Raw genomic sequence first — 9,526 nt, forward strand, 5'->3', positions numbered from 1 at the left:
AACTAAATTATTAGACTTATTATAAGGATAAGATAATTAATGAATTATCAATTTAGCACAAATTTGTAAGGGCAATTAAGAAAAATAAGATTTTGAGAATTTAATAAATTGATCCTTATAGTAAATTATCCTTCAGTAAAGGAAAGGAATACATACCTTAAGTAAAGGGCTAGATTTCTTTCATAAGTTGCTAAAATAGAATAACAAACGATAGATAATTCCACACTCTCAATGGGTGTTCATTTTCAGAAGTAAGCAAGTAAGAGAATATGTTGTTTGGCGAAGAGTGGATTCCAACTCTGTAAATCAGGTAAGTAGGAATCTCGCCTACAGTATGAATAGATTTTAAAGAAAAAGTTACACATGTTATATATGCATGTTTATGCTTTAAGTATTGTATGCGATGTTATGTCATGCTGCATACACATAAGTAGCGCACGTGAATTATATGTGTTTGAGTTAATTTAATGTTATGTATACTATGCTAGATCATATTGCATACACTTAAGCAGTGCACATGAAGTATATGTGTTTAAGTACATTCCATGTTATAGTATGCTCTGCTATGTCATATTGCATACACCTTAATAAGTCAAGAGGAACTTATAAGAATAATATCAGTTGAGTGCCGTACCAGGGAGAAACAGAAAATAACAATAATGTCCTCCGACTCAAGGGAGGCATTCCAGTTATAATCACGGTGTCGTGGGGGACCTTGCAAACCCTCACGTTCCGATGATTGCGCGCAAGTGGTACGTGAGGATTGCGCGCAAGTGGTACGAAAGATAAGATAAGATAATAAGACTATGATAAGACATCATAATTAAGCATAATCAGCTCATGCATATTTATTCATGTGAACTTACAGTTATTTTGTGAGATATAGTTCATACTTGCTGAGTGAAAGCTCAATCAGATATGTTCATGCTATAGGTAAAAAACCTATCAGCAATTCTTGAAGGGCAATGGTGAGCGGCGGGCGAATGGTGGAGATGGGAATGGATACCGCTAACACCTAAAATCTTCCGCAGTAAGTTCAAGTAAAATCATGTATATGTATATATGATTTAAAGGTTTCAAGCATGTATGTTTAAAAAGTATAGGTACATATGTATGTTAAGGAAACCGAGGTTGTAGCTAACAACCCTCGTTTTGAGTATTTAAGTTTTAGAACGTTGCAACAGGGCATGCAACAAATAAACAAATTTTAAACATGACGATTTAAATGATTGACTTTAAAAGGGCTTTAAGATGTACTTGAATTTAAGATTTCTCACGAAATCGGTTTTAAAGTCAAAATTAAATGACCCGATTGAATTGGCTAGTTTTAGAAAGGCTTTTAAAGAGTATTTGAAAAAAGAGTTCAAATGTTGCTCTGTTTGAAAAATATTTCTAGAACGTTTTATCTTAACTGAAATTAAGAAAAGCTTTAAGAAATTTAGTAATTCACTTATTTGAAATTATTGTTACAAAAAAATGTTCCGCAAATTTTAAGAAACCCCAGTAAGTACAAGTTAAAGTTTAAGTTACAGTGGCAGCCTCATAGGAGGGTCGTTACACGATCGAAAGCTCTTGACTGTCGACTGCTGAATTTTTTTTATTTTTTTCCCTTAGGCCCAAATTGCTCGAAGCCTAATCAAACGGCTAGTTTGTTGACCGTTGGAGCCCGACCCGAACCGCCACCCGAAAGTCCGACCACCAACGACTCTTTTTTTACCGTTGCCTGATTTCGACCCGAACCCGACTCGTCGAATCAAGAAATAGCCGTTGGATCCGAAATTGGGGGAAAAAAATAAATTTTTTAACCCAAAATTTTTTCTATAAATACCTCACCATCCCCCAAACATTTTCTTCACCTAAACTCTCTCAATCTCTCTCACCATTTTTTCAAAAACTTACACAATATCCTAAGCTCTCTCTCTCTCTTAATCTTAATTATAGTTTTTATATAATTTTTACCATAAATAACTTAATAATTATTTATATATAAATATAATTAATAAACAATATTATATATAATATTATAATATTATAAAATATTTAAAAAAATTCGGGCAGCCCATGCAGGCTCGGGTTGCCAGACCGGGATTCAGGCAGCTAAGACCTGCCCGAAGCCCGTTCAAGGTGCTTTTCAGGTTCAGGTGGACGGGCGGGCTCAGACAATATGCACAAATTAAATTTTTTCGGGCGATCACAGGCGTCCAAAGTTCACTATAATAAAGTATTTAAAATACCCTACCAAAAAGTTTTTGTCCTTGTTTTTAATTTACTGATTCAAATTTTTAATTTAAATTAAAATATAATTTTATATTATAGTTTTTAATTATAACAAAAAAAATTAAATATAATTTTTTTAAAAATTTTTAACTATAAAAAAATTAAAATTAAAAATTTAAATCAGCAAAATGAAAGGATGTTTGGTAGAGGGATTCGTTCCCTGATTCAAATCATGATTCATGACTCGCTACAGTATTTACTCTCACAAAAATGGCGGATGGTTCGTCATCGCAATCGTCCTTCAAGAGTACTCGGGAATGCTTCAAGGATTTCTTGGCCGACAGGTATTCGTTCCTCGACAACTATTCCAGGTTCCTCAACCGCAACGAACCCCTTCCTTCCTGGTCCTCCTCCGATGTCGAAGAGTTCATTGCTTCTGATCCCGTCCATGGCCCCACTGTGAGGATTTTTTTTTTTTTTTCAAAATTTGGTGTTTTCTCAAAATCTATTGATCTATATATTGCTACTCTATTGATTTGGTTTCTTGGGACTGAGCCAATTTTTTGAAATCAAATCCTTTTGATGAGATGCTTATAGATTCTAGTTTGAGATGATATTATTCATCTGGGTAGGTCTTTTTTTTTTCTTTTTCATAATTTGCCCTTTTTTTGAACAAGGTCTTTTTTTTTTTTTTTGTCTGCTGTAATATTGATGGACTATTTTCCGTTTGGTTTTGTTTATACCGTTTCCCATTTGTTGTGATGGTTTAGTTTAATTCTTAAAAAATCAGATCCAAATTTTTGTCTTGTGGTTGGTCTGTTAGCATTTTGCTGGTATAGAAAAAGATTGAATATAATGATTAAGATTTATGTTGGGTTTCATTTGTCATGCTGAGGCATGTTCTTTTGTAAATTATAACTGCTATAACGTTAAGATAGGTATCACTTTTGAAGTCTAGTTATTCACCTCAACCACTTTGATGTGAAAATTAGGCTTAATTTTTCCTTAAAAATAGTATGTTCGAATCCCAACTCTGAATTGGTATTCCTCTAATTCACCCGAGGGGTAGAAACTCATCGGAGTGGGGAGAAAAAAAAGTTGTTTTCTTAAGCATTCAATCAGCGGATCCTCTTATTTCATAAATGAAGGAAGTAACCATAGAACTTCTTAGCCTTCCTTAGTAAGAACTTACCAATGGGTTCAACATGTTATATATGCATGTTTATGCTTTAAGTATTGTATGCGATGTTATGTCATGCTGCATACACATAAGCAGCGCACATGAATTATATGTGTTTGAGTTAATTTAATGTTATGTATACTATGCTAGATCATACTGCATACACTTAAGCAGTGCACATGAAGTATATGTGTTTGAGTACATTCCATGTTATAGTATGCTCTGCTATGTCATATTGCATACACCTTAATAAGTCAAGAGGAACTTATAAGAATAATATCAGTTGAGTGCCGTACCAGCCTCCACAAGGGAGGTAACTCAAGCTCCACAAGAGAGAAAAAGAAAATAACAATAATGTCCTCCGACTCAAGGGAGGCATTCAAGTTATAATCACGGTGTCGTGGGGGACCTTGCAAACCCTCACGTTCCGATGATTGCGCGCAAGTGGTACGCGAGCACTCGGGCCCATCAGTAAGAAAGATAAGATAAGATAATAAGATTATGATAAGACATCATAATTAAGCATAATCAGCTCATGCATATTTATTCATGTGAACTTACAGTTATTTTGTGAGATATAGTTCCTACTTGCTGAGCGAAAGCTCAATCAGATATGTTCATGCTGTAGGTAAGAAACCTATCAGCAATTCTTGAAGGGCAATGGTAAGCGGCGGGCGAATGGTGGAGATGGGAATGGATACCGCTAACACTTAAAATCTTCCGCAATAAGTTCAAGTAAAATCATGTATATGTATATATGATTTAAAGGTTTCAAGCATGTATGTTTAAAAAGTATAGGTACATATGTATGATTAAGAAAATCGAGGTTGTAGCTAACAACCCTAGTTTTGAGTATTTAAGTTTTAGACAGGGCATGCAACAAATAAATAAATTTTAAACATAACGATTTAAATGATTGACTTTAAAAGGGCTTTAAGATGTACTTGAATTTAAGATTTCTCACGAAATCAGTTTTAAAGTCAAAATTAAATGGCCCGGTTGAATTGGCTAGCTTTAGAAAGGCTTTTAAAGAGTATTTGAAACAAGAGTTCAAATGCTGCTCTGTTTGAAAAATATTTCTAGAACGTTTTATCTTAACTGAAATTAAGAAAAGCTTTAAGAAATTTAGTAATTCACTTATTTGAAATTATTGTTACAAAAAAATGTTCCGCAAATTTTAAGAAACCCCAGTAAGTACAAGTTAAAGTTTAAGTTACAGTGGCGGCCTCATAGGAGGGTCGTCACACGATCGAAAGCTCTTGACTGTCGACTGCTGAATTTTTTTATTTTTTTCCCTTAGGCCCAAATTGATCGAAGCCTAATCAAACGGCTAGTTTGTTGACCGTTGGAGCCCGACCCGAACCGCCGCCCGAAAGCCCGACCACCAACGACTCTTTTTTTACCATTGCCTGATTTCAGCCCGAACCCGACTCGTCGAATCAAGAAATAGCCGTTGGATCCGAAATTGGGGGAAAAAATAAATTTTTTAACCCAAAATTTTTTCTATAAATACCTCACCATCCCCCAAACATTTTCTTCACCTAAACTCTCTCAATCTCTCTCACCATTTTTTCAAAAACTTACACAATATCCTAAGCTCTCTCTCTCTTAATCTTAATTATAGTTTTTATATAATTTTTACCATAAATAACTTAATAATTATTTATATATAAATATAATTAATAAACAATATTATATATAATAGATATAATATTATAAAATATTTAAAAAAATTCGGGCAGCCCAGGCGGGCTCGGGTTGCCAGACCGGGATTCAGGCAGCTAAGACCTGCCCGAAGCCCGTTCAAGGTGCTTTGCAGGTTCAGGTGGACGGGCGGGCTCAGACAACATGCACAAATTAAATTTTTTCGGGCGATCATAGGCGTCCAAAGTTCACTATAAAAGACTTATCCTCATTCTATACTGAGGGACTGTAGACAAGTCCCCAAAATATTTGTCCATACTTTTTCAAATTTAGGTGAATGGCCTACTGTTTTTAATAATTATTAATTATTTTACTTTTCCAGTTTTATCCCTTTCATTTTCCCTTCTAATTCACGTTAATATATATATATATATATGTTTTTATCAAATTTGTTGTCCCAGCCATTCAATCAAGTTCTATGATTTGTAAATATTAAATGGGTTTATAGTTGTCTAGAATTGAATGGCCGCTGGAAGGAAGGGGAGTTGCAGCGTAGGAAAAGAATCAACGGTGTTTTTGTACTTACAAATCTACTAACTACTAATCCGGCAACTTGCCTCATTTAAAAAAACTGCGGTCATTTACTTAAAGAAATAACTTAAAACCGGTTATTCTTGCACTAATCCCAATTTTTGGCATGGAAAATGTTGATGTGGAATCTTAATTATTAGCCGCATCAACTAATAGCGCCCAACAAATTATTGAACATTCGAATTGACAACAAATATTGTAATAGCATAACGATCTATTTCCAATGGCGAATGATATTTAAATTTGCTAGAATAAAAAAATATTCAAATTTAAGGATGCCTAAGAAAGATAATTGTGCAAAATAATAAAGTATTTAAAATACCCTACCAAAAAGTTTTTGTCCTTGTTTTTAATTTACTGATTCAAATTTTTAATTTAAATTAAAATATAATTTTATATTATAGTTTTTAATTATAACAAAAAAAATTAAATATAATTTTTTTAAAAATTTTTAACTATAAAAAAATTAAAATTAAAAATTTAAATCAGCAAAATGAAAGGATGTTTGGTAGAAGGATTCGTTCCCTGATTCAAATCATGATTCATGACTCGCTACAGTATTTACTCTCACAAAAAATTCACGTAAATCGAAAATAATTCAAATCACATGGTTTGAATCCTCCAACCAAACGTCCTATAAACAATTCACAACACAAACAGAATTGCCAGCCTTACAAAGGATTCTTTCTAACATGTTTCCACCAAATTCTCTGTTGATTTCTGTGCTGCGTAAGGTTTAGGTACTCTGGTTTTTTTTCTGTTTTTTTTTTTTTTTTGGTTTTTGTATCAGTCACGTCACCCCCAACAGCAGTTGGGACACATTCATGCTGGGCATCTGACATCCTGTAATTTTTGCGTTATCTTGAAAAAGAAAAATAGGAAAATCGTGATGTTTTACATTTATTTCTATTTTTGTACATTTTTTTGCTGAATTTTTATTTTTGTATATTTATTGCTCGAAAGGAATTGTATTAATTGAGAAGTACATGAATAAAATATCTATAATTCACATTTAAAAGCACACATTTTCTTTTGTGTAAGAAGATTCATATATACATTTAAAAGCACAGTTACAGACTCATAAATGTCATTATACCAATTAGTGTCGCAACATTTAAGGAAATAAGAGAGGATAATGTTGTACTAATATGTTGTGTACTAAATATTATTCGTTCCAAATCTTAAAAGATATTATTTTCTCTCCTTATCCTCATCTCCGATTCTTTATAAAGATTGCAGATGTTTTATCATCAGTTTGTTTATAGGTTCTAACTATTGTTCAAAGCTTTTTGTTATAGTATTTTTTTCATAAAATTTAAATTTATATTTAAATTTTTGTGCTTAAACCTATGAATCAAACGAACAATAATTTGTCTATTTTTATTTTAAGGAACTTCTATAGTAGGATCCTTTTTTAATTAGTAGAAATTATTATTTTAACCATCAAATTAAGCTTTTAATGATATAATTTGTGAGTGTTCTGATACAAAATTTACAACTTGCAACATATAATTACCCTAATTATTAATAAACTGTTGAAAACTTAATTCAATTATTACAATAATAGTTTCTATTAGTAATTAAAAAGACAAATCTTACTGTAGATATTCCCTTAAAAAAATTCCTACGGTAAAATTTTTAAAACAAAAGGTTATTATGCAGCTTCTTTTTTTTTTTTTTTTTGTCTTTTCTGATTTTTAATTTGCTCACTTTCTTTTTCTTGAAAGTTCAAAATTGGTTGTTTGGTCAAAATGTCAAATGTCAATGCTGAAGTATTAATTTAAAAAGAAATTCTGTAAACAATAGAATACAAACTTCAAGGGAATTTTTTATTATTATTTTAAACTTGCGAAGGAAATAAAACATCAAAAGTCAAAACAGACTGGCTTGAGAGTTGAGATCAAGCCTAATATCATTTTTCCTACTAAGAAATAGTAAAGCCAAATGGAGAAGAAATGATACCAGAATCTCGACTAGTTGACTTTGTAGATCTGTGGTCCAATGCAAAGAAGTTGGTCTAAAGGTAAGGAAAACTAACTAAAATTCGAGAGAGCCCTCTCATTAGAAATTCCCGTTCACTTCGCTGATTCGAATTTGTAATTCGAGTTGAGATGTGATTTTATGTGAGAGTTTTTTACTGTAGCAAAAAAGTTAGATGTGACTGTTTCTGAGAGCTTTTTACTGTAGTAAAACTCGAATTCTAAACTCGAATTGGTGAAATGAACGAGATCTTATATTACCCAAGAATTTTGCTGATAGAATAAGAAAAAATAAACTATCGATAATTTTTATTTTTAATTATTAAATCTGTATTAAAAATTAATTGTTATGCGTATTTTTTTAATCTGATATAATTTTAATTAAATATAATAGTTAGAAACAGACTCTATAAGTAGAGAAGTTATATCAGAGAAATTACTTATTTTACCCTATTAGTAAAAACTATTATTTTAAATATTGAATTAGCCATCAGTCTAATTTGTATGTTCGCACAAAATTTATAAGACGCGATGTAGAGTTGTTCTCTTCACAAATTATAGAACTTAAAATTAACCTAATGATTAAAATAATAGCTCTTACTAATAAAATAAATTAACAGATCTTATCATAAAAGGTCCTCAAAACTTTAATATAAAAAAAATTAATGAAAAAGCGCCTGTGCTAGCACAAATAATGCCAACTTGTCAACTTCACAGTTTATACTCGTCCGTTTATATTTTTAAATTGGAAGAGAATATACTCATATCGAATTCCTACTTAATTAAAGTCTTAAACGAAGTATATTCTCTTCCATCAACAAGAGTCGAGAGAAGAGAAAGCCCAACTACAATTCCTTATAAGAAATTGTCAATTAGCATTTAGACAATGAAAAGAGAAATGTCCAATATTTATATGTAAAATATTCAAATAACTCGTAGTAACATTCATATCCTTTATGAAACTACCTTAAAATTCGTAATACAAATTCATAACCACGCATATAAAACGGGTACATGCATAATGATATTTTCTCTATAACTAAAAAGTAGATAGATTGATAATATTACTAAATTAAAAATATATTGCAGTTTAAAAATTATCATTTGTGTAATTATTTCTTAGTTTTCCTCTAAAGATAGCATTGCACATGTCAATTATCCCAAAAAACAAAACAAAACAAAACAGGCAGAAGGACATTCGTGTAATTGGAAGTAGTGCCCTCACTCATATTTTGTAATTTTAGGTCATGTTTGGAATTAATCCTGTGTTTATTTTTCACGTTTTTTGAGAAAAAAATGAAAACAATTTCAAAACGACATTTGGCGCAATAAAAACAAAAAACAGAAATGAAAATAATTTTTTAATTTAATGTAAAATGAGAGAGAAATGAAAAACGACTTTTAGTCGTTTTTCATTTTTTATTTTCGTTTTCTCATCTCTTGAGCAGAGAGAGAAAGAGAGACATTAATGAGTTTTTTTATACTGAAAATAATCTCTTGATAAAACTACCAAATACATTTTTAAAAATGATTTCTATAAGCGCAGTCTTTGGTTGCAGCGTGAAGGGGCCTCAAGCAAGTGCTCATTGGTGGAAAGACCGAGCAGCTCTCCCTCCTAACTTCTCATCTGCATCAGTCGAGCTCTTTCAGAACCTGCCTTGTTTCGGCCAAGCCGCTCCTGAAGACCTCTTTTACCCTTCAACTGTCCAAGCTTTTAGTCTGTAGCTTATAGCTTTTTTAAGGAGGAGGAAATCTGTCTTTAAAGACAAAAAGAAAAATATTTAAGAGGATCATCCGTATATGTTTTTTTTTACGGAACAAACTTGACTAGTAAGGGAAAAGCCCTTTACTAAACTAAGAAAATATACAAGGTTTTTCACTTGTTCGTCAAGCTTTCAAACAGCTCAACGTTTTC

Source organism: Morus notabilis, unplaced genomic scaffold (assembly GCF_000414095.1).
Source record: "Morus notabilis unplaced genomic scaffold, ASM41409v2 Scaffold1449, whole genome shotgun sequence".
In the NCBI taxonomy this organism is placed as follows: Eukaryota; Viridiplantae; Streptophyta; class Magnoliopsida; order Rosales; family Moraceae; genus Morus; species Morus notabilis.